At 31.0% G+C, this 7,700-nt stretch overlaps 1 long non-coding RNA gene across 1 annotated transcript; it reads right to left on the bottom strand.

Annotated features, from left to right (window-relative positions):
* Positions 1–5,815: 5,815 nt before the first annotated feature.
* LOC147396743 (uncharacterized) lies at positions 5,816–6,625 on the bottom strand. The gene is made up of 2 exons (XR_015180728.1): positions 6,462–6,625; positions 5,816–6,239 (listed from the first exon to the last, which is right to left on the bottom strand). It is a non-coding gene; the product is annotated as an uncharacterized LOC147396743 (long non-coding RNA).
* Positions 6,626–7,700: the final 1,075 nt, after the last annotated feature.

Genomic DNA, 7,700 nt, shown 5'->3' on the forward strand with positions numbered 1-7,700 from the left:
TCAATCCGGATACATGGTGTCAACATGGCTTCCAACGAGTTTCTTATGCCCCACAATGACATTAAAATCGCCAAAACCAGGCCTTCCTTGATTTATCAAATCGGATACATGATGTCAACATGGCTTCCAACGAGTTTCACTGATCAGACCCAAGTGTCAACATGGCTTCCAATGAGTTTCTTATGCCTCACAATGGCTTTAAAATCGCCAAAACTAGTCCTTCCTTGATTTATCAATCTGAATACATGGTAATTACAAGGTATTTGTGATGTTTGCATATAGATTAGACTAATAAAAAATGATTGAACCAATAATAAGCTATGTGGCCATGGTTCGGGAAGAAGAAGAAAAAGAGTGCAATATTTTTTTTTTGTGGAGTGTAATCATCCAAATGGAGTGCAAAGGAGAATTTTTACTTGAGGTAGTGCAATTGGTATACTACATTATAATGCGCCAAAAACGACTGCCTTACAGTCGCAAAAGGAGTCATTTCAAAAGGAGTGATTTTTTAATTGTGACAGCCCAAAATGGTCGGAAAAAATGACAGTCAAAACGACTGTTTTTAACAGTAGTGAAAAACGACGGTCTTAGACAGTCGTTTTTCTTGATTTATAATATAATTTTTTTTTTCTAAATTCATAAATTGAAAAAAATGGACCATTAAAAAAAATATTTTTCTGAAATACAAAAACCATTGCCACCAATATAGAAATATATTTATTCTCAAAAAACTTCTTTTTACTACCATTCAGTACAATGTACTAAAAAAAAAAAAGTATTGTTGCTTATTTTCTCTCATCTTTGATATTCAATACAATTGAAAAAAATAAATGGTAGACTTGTTGCTTATGAGTCCTTGTCCATCCTGATTTTTCTACCTCTCTTATTACTTCTCACAATGATTCAAGTTTGGACATATTGTTCACAATTGCTTGAAAGTCAGGACGCTTGACAACATCGTCTTGAGCACACATTAATCCCAAACCAATAGCTTCCTTGGCCTCATTCTCTGGATACTTGCATTGTAGCCAGGGGTCTACCACGGTGAAGTCAACAATAATTATTACTAGGAAATGCAAGAAGCCTTGAACAAAACAGAAGATTATCTTGGCATCACTACATGCACCAATTGAAAACAAGAAATGGGTCATGATGCAAAAGCTCTCTTCCCCTTAATAGTTTGGATCTGGAAAAAAGGGTAATACCTTTCGTTTTCTTTAATCGAGCCGCTTACCCTGATCTCAAAGTTTATTGATACTTTATTTAAAAGAGAATCACTAAACGCCAAAAATGACAATTTTCCTAAAAATGCACATCGAGTGACAATTTACACTCTCTTACAATATGAATGGTGGCGACTCCAAACCTTTATAGAAGTGATCTTGAAAATTTGAAAATCACGTATTTACACATTCTATAGAAATGAGTTATAAACCTCTAGAATTAATTCATAGTGATATCTATGACTTAAAATTCGTTCAAACCAGATATGGGAAGAAGTATTTCATTACTTTCATCGATGATTGCACAAAATATTGTTATGTGTATTTGCTAAGAAGTAAAGAAGAAGCCTTAGAAATGTTTAAACATTATAAGGATGAAGTTGAAAATCAACTCAGGCAAATGATAAAGGTAGTAAGTAGTAATAGAGGAGGTGAATATGAAACACCCATTGGTGAGTTTTGTTTAGAATATAGTATTATTCACCAAACTACCGCTCCTTATTCACCACAATCTAATGGTATTGTTGAACGCAAAAATCAAATCTTAAAAGAAATGGTGAATGTTATATTGATAAGTTCTAGTTCACCTTAAAATTTATGGGGGGAAGCAATCATTTCAGCAAATCATATTCTTAACAAAATATCTTACAAGAAATTAGATCAAACTCCATATGAGTTATGGAAAAGTCGAAGACCATCTTATAAATATTTAAAAGTTTGGGGGTGTTTATCTAAGGTAATGGTTCCTAACCCTAAAAAGGTTAAGATATGAAAAAAAATCATTGATTGTATATTCATTGGTTATGTACATAATAATAGTATATATTGATTCCTTATGTATAAATTTGACATTCCTGACGTTCATGAAAATGCTATTATTGAGTCAATAAATACTTTATTTTTTGAAAATATTTTTTCTTGTAAAAATATACAAATGATAAGTTCTTATAAAAGAACTTATGATACTGCAATTACTAGTTCATAAGACAATATAAACCAAAATTCTATAGAAAATAAGGATGAACCTAGGCGTAGTAAAAGACCTAAAGTGACCAAGTCATTTGATACGAATTTTCTAACTTTTTTGTTAGAAAATGAATCTCAAACCTTTAAAGAAGCCATGTTTACACCTGAAGCACCTTATTAGGCAGAGAATGTGAATAGCGAAATTGATTCAATTTTGCAAAATCACATTTGGGAATTGATGGATCATCAACTAGACAACAAGTCTATAGATTGCAAATGGATCTTCAAAAAGAAAATGAAACCTAATGGTTCCATAGATAAGTACAACACAACACTTGATGCCAAAGGGTTTAAATAAAAAAAAGGTTTTGACTATTTTCACACATATTCACCAGTTATAAGAATAACTTACATTCGTATGTTGATAGCTATTGAAACGTTACATAAGTTAGAAATACATCAAATGGATGTTAAAATAACTTTTTTAAATAGTGACTTAGATGAGAAAACTTATATGGAACAACCAGAAGGTTTTACTGTCAAAGGACATGAAAGAAAAGTATGCAGACTTGTCAAATTACTTTATGAATTGAAACAAATTCCTAAACAATAGCATAAAAAAATTTGACTGTATAATATTGTCAAATGATTTCAAAATTAATGAGTATGACAAATGTGTATAGGTTTAAAGCATTGAAGATGCTTATGTCATTGTTTGCCTTTATGTTTATTAAATGTTAATTTTAAGAACTAACAAAAATATCATCAAATCAATAAAGAAAATATTGACTAATAAGTTTGAAATGAAATATTTAAGTGATGCGGATGTTATACTAGGAATAAAAATTAATAGAACATTAGAAGGACTTGTATTATCTCAATCACATTATATTGAGAAAATACTTAAGAAATTTAATCAATTTGATTCTAGTCTTGTTAATACATTAGTAGAATTTAATTTTCATTTGAAGAAAAATATTGGTGAGAGTATCTCTCAATTAGAGTATTCTCATATAATTGGTAGTTTAATGTATCTCATGAACCGTACAATGCCAAATATTATTTACTCAGTTGGTAAACTAAGTAGATATATAAGTAATCCAGGATTAGATCACTAGAAGGCATTAGTCAGGGTTTTAAGATACTTAAAATTACTCTAGACTATAGGTTGCACTACACTAGGTATCCAACAGTACTTGAAGGATATTATGATGCCAATTGAATATCAGATTTTAAAGAATCAAAATCCACAAGTTGATATTTTTTCACACTTGGAGGTGCAGACGTGTATAGCCCAATCCACCAAGGAATCAGAATTTATAGAGTTAGATAAAGCATAAGAAGAAGCTGAGTGACTTCGACATGTTTTAGAAGATATTCCATTATGACCAAAACCTGTGCCCGCCATCGGTGTACATTGTGATAAACAAACAGTGATAACAAAGACACAAAATAATATTTACAATGGTATGTCTTGACATATTCATTATATACACAATACTATTAAGCAGTTGCTTTCAAATATAGTTATTTCCATTAATTATATAAAATCTAAGGAAAACCTTGCGGATCCGCTTACCAAAAGTTTAATAAGAGAGTAAATATACATCACATCGAGGGGAATGAGATTAAAGCCTACACAAAAGGGTCATCACAATTGCAATCCAACGTAATTGACTAGAGATCTCAAGATCTAGGTTCAATGGGACAATTAGTTGTGTGTGACTCATCAATAGCACTGAGGAGATAAACCCTCATATCTACTCCTATGATGTAACGATGCTGCCTGTAATGGTTTTTTAGGGTAAGCTTTACTTTTAATAATGCCTATTACTTGATTCTTAACTGGGGTACAGCAAAATACTCTTAATAGGAATCACCTATGTGAATGTGAAGTTGAGCCGCTTCCATGAGAATTTATAAAAGTAAAAATTCTCTATAGCACTCATGAATTCAGGAATGTTTAGGGCCAAAATGAACATAACCGTGATAATCGACTATGTCAGGAAAGGAACTATGTGAATGTTATTGTCTTGATTTACACTAGAGGTTGAACAATTCAAGACATTGTGTTCACTATTTAGCTAGTAAATCCTATAGTTTTTACTAAGGAAGATTCAAAACCACAAGCTACCTATCCCGATGTAGTATCTTTCCTATTTATACTCTCTTTATTTTGTTTTATCGTTATTTTAGTTGTCGCCATTTTCATTCATGTGGGGGATTATTGGAAAAAATCTTTAGGTCTTTTTTTTTTTTTTTTTCTTCAGATTTTTGCTATCGAGTGGGTCTATTCGAGCTACGATTTAAGTGGTTCCCACAATTTATTTGATGCGGGATCACTTGAAAACTTATTCTTCTCATTGAAGAAAATAATTTCATGTATTTAGTTGTCAAAAATCCATTTTGGGTGAGTGAGAAATCGGCTCCAAACAATCTCTACTAGCCAATTTGCGAGAACAAAATTATCTTAAGGACATTGTATTTAACACAAGTCTCAGTTAATCTTTATTTTGTTCAATTCTCGAGTATCTACCGACTAACAATAACTTCGTGCTTATGCGATTGAATCGGACATCATTTTACAAAGAGTCCGACTAGCCTTACTAACATAAGTAATAAGGAAAAAAAAATGCCTTACTAAGGCTCAACCATTATCGAAACAAGGCCTCGAGATTCAAAACAAGACATGGAAATTCGTAATAAATCTCAAAGTCTAATTGTGACTGTGGATGAGTCTTTGTAAGACGAGTAATGTGTTTTCCTTTTACAAATAATAAATGAAATCCATTTCATACCTTTAAATGCTTATTATTTTCTATTTTTCCTTCTTTATTGGTTCATTTCCACTTGATACTTGATATAAATGGTTCAAATAATGGAAACATGAAATATCTTGAAAGCTTTTGAAAACTTGTTTTGAGTCATTGTTCCCCTTGACCTCAGTCTTTCTTTACAAGTGGGTCCCACCTCCATAATAGGGCCTTAAAATTAAGTAAACATTTGGACTATTGGGCCCTTCTTCAAATGTATATATTATATATACATAAATGAATAACTTTCTATCACAAGATAGGTAAAACATATTATAAATAAAAAAGTTTACTTCCATTTCCAATCCATATTTTTTTTCAATTTGGATTGAAATTGGACCTGTTCTGATGAAAGACAATTTCAACTAAATCAAAATGAATAACAAAAGTTGAATTAATTTTTATTTTATTTTATAGAATCTGAAAATCAACCCCAGCTCTGCGTGGACTCATTAAGACTGCTCTCTGGCATAGCTAATTTGGAGATCTTGATGGAGTTACAAATTGAAGGAGTTTCACAATGAGGGGGGAACCTTTTTTTTCTCTAGAGAGAGCTTTTTGTTCATGTTTAAAGGGGGCTAACAAATTATGCAATGGTTACCAAATTGTAACTGAGTTGACTCATTCATGGATTGGCTCACAAATCCAGACAAATTGAACACCCTCTCTCTCTCTCTTTTATTTTGTTTTGTGATCGAGTTTCATATTATTACCATAGTTATTATAGCTCAAACTCACCCAAACAACATCCACAACAATAATTATAATAATAATAATAAATAAATAAATAAATAAAGGTGAAAGCAGAAGCACTTTTAATAACTACCATCACATTATCATCAATTCATCATGATTCCATAATTACTTAAACAGACCCTTAAAAGACAGTAAACCAGTCTTTTATTCTTTTTAATACATTCGTCTTCTCAGAATATGAGCCCTTTATCGTAATATATGGGCTCTTCATCCCACAAGATAACCTATTCAGGCATTATAACCCCCACAAACACTACATATATATATATATATATATATTTCAAACCCATACTTACTAACCCCCAAACAAATCCACTCAACTTCATTAATTAAACTAATTTGACATAATTGGCCTTGATGATGATATTGTTGTTGAAGTAGGGGTATCATGGCGGGGGTGAGCCACCATAGCCTCCGCCTCCTATTGTTCTATAAAAAGGCGGATAGTCGGCTTCAGTTGATACACCAAGGAACCTTCTTCCTGTAAAATGGGAATAAAAGTACATTTTATTTTATTAGCATAGTAGCATAGTTCGGATTCGGTAGATATTATCAAATTAGATCCTTATCGGAACCCAAATATTGATCTAGATTCAAAATTATCGAATTAAAACTGATCGGATTTCAGGTCTGATCCGATCCATTAACTGCCTTAAGAGTTGAGACACAAATTTCGAAAAACATGGATATGGTTTGTGCTTACCAAGGTTGAGTTGGAGAGTTGCTGTAGCCATACCAGAAGACAAGAGCAACATCACTACCACAAAAAGGGTAACCAACATTATCTTACAGCCCTTAGCGTCAGCCATTTGCATTGTTCTATACTCCCTTGTTTTTTATGAGGAAGAATGTAACTTAGCAAAACAAGGATTTTTTAATGAATTGATAATTCGGTCCTCAGCCAGGTACTTATAGGAAAAAAATATATGGAAAAATTAGTTAATGGTCCCTTGAGGAAAGTTTTCTTTCTAATTAGTCTCTAAGTTTTAAACATTCTCTTAATAGTCTATTTAGTAAAATTTTCTTTTCTTAATGGTCCCTCAATCTCATCTCATGTTATAATATTTTTGAAATTCTGAAACTACCCTTTTTCCATCTTCTTCATATACTTAGATTTTCCAATGATAATTTCAATCATTTTCAACGTTTTTTTTTATCGTGAATCACGAATGAAAAAAAATATATACTTCTAATTTTAAACTTTTAGATTTTGTTTTTTATTATTATTTACAAAATTGGGTGGATTTTACATTGTTGAATTCAAAAAATTTTATTTTTGAGTTCAATATTTTTATTGTCGTGCTTACCAATTTACATTGTTGAGTTTGGCAATTTTTAAACAAATGGCGAACTCGACAATAAAAATATTGAACTCAAAAAATAAAAAAATTTGAATTTGATACTGTAAAACCCATCTGTTTTCATTTTTTTTTTAGTTTTTCCAATTAAAATACATGTAACTTAAAACTTGACATAACAGCTTGTGTAGATGATTTCAAACCAAAAGAATCATCTTTGATCAATTTTCATCCAAAAACAAAGTAAAACAATTGAAAATCCTTATTATTATTTTTTATTTTATTTTAGTTTTTATATATACATCTTCAAAAATGGTGAGTTTGAATGGTTAAAGAAGTTTCGACATTTCAATTGCCAAATATGTATAAAATGGGGCTCTGAGCTGATTACTAAAATAAATAAATAAATAATAGATATATGGGATCATTACAGGTCCTAGAGAGGGGATCATTACATGTTCCATAGAGATAGTACAATTTTTTTTTTTAAAGTCTAGTTAGATAATTTTAGTCTTAGTAAGTTACTTTTTTGGGGGTGAAAGTCAAAATCCAACCCACTTATTTTATGGAGATTTTATTAACACACCTACTTTTATTTATAACACATCATTCTACATGTTTTAAATTTCAAAAGGATTGGTGTG

Source organism: Akebia trifoliata, chromosome 8 (genome assembly GCF_017979445.1).
Source record: "Akebia trifoliata isolate Shusen 1 chromosome 8, ASM1797944v1, whole genome shotgun sequence".
Taxonomy (NCBI): Eukaryota; Viridiplantae; Streptophyta; class Magnoliopsida; order Ranunculales; family Lardizabalaceae; genus Akebia; species Akebia trifoliata.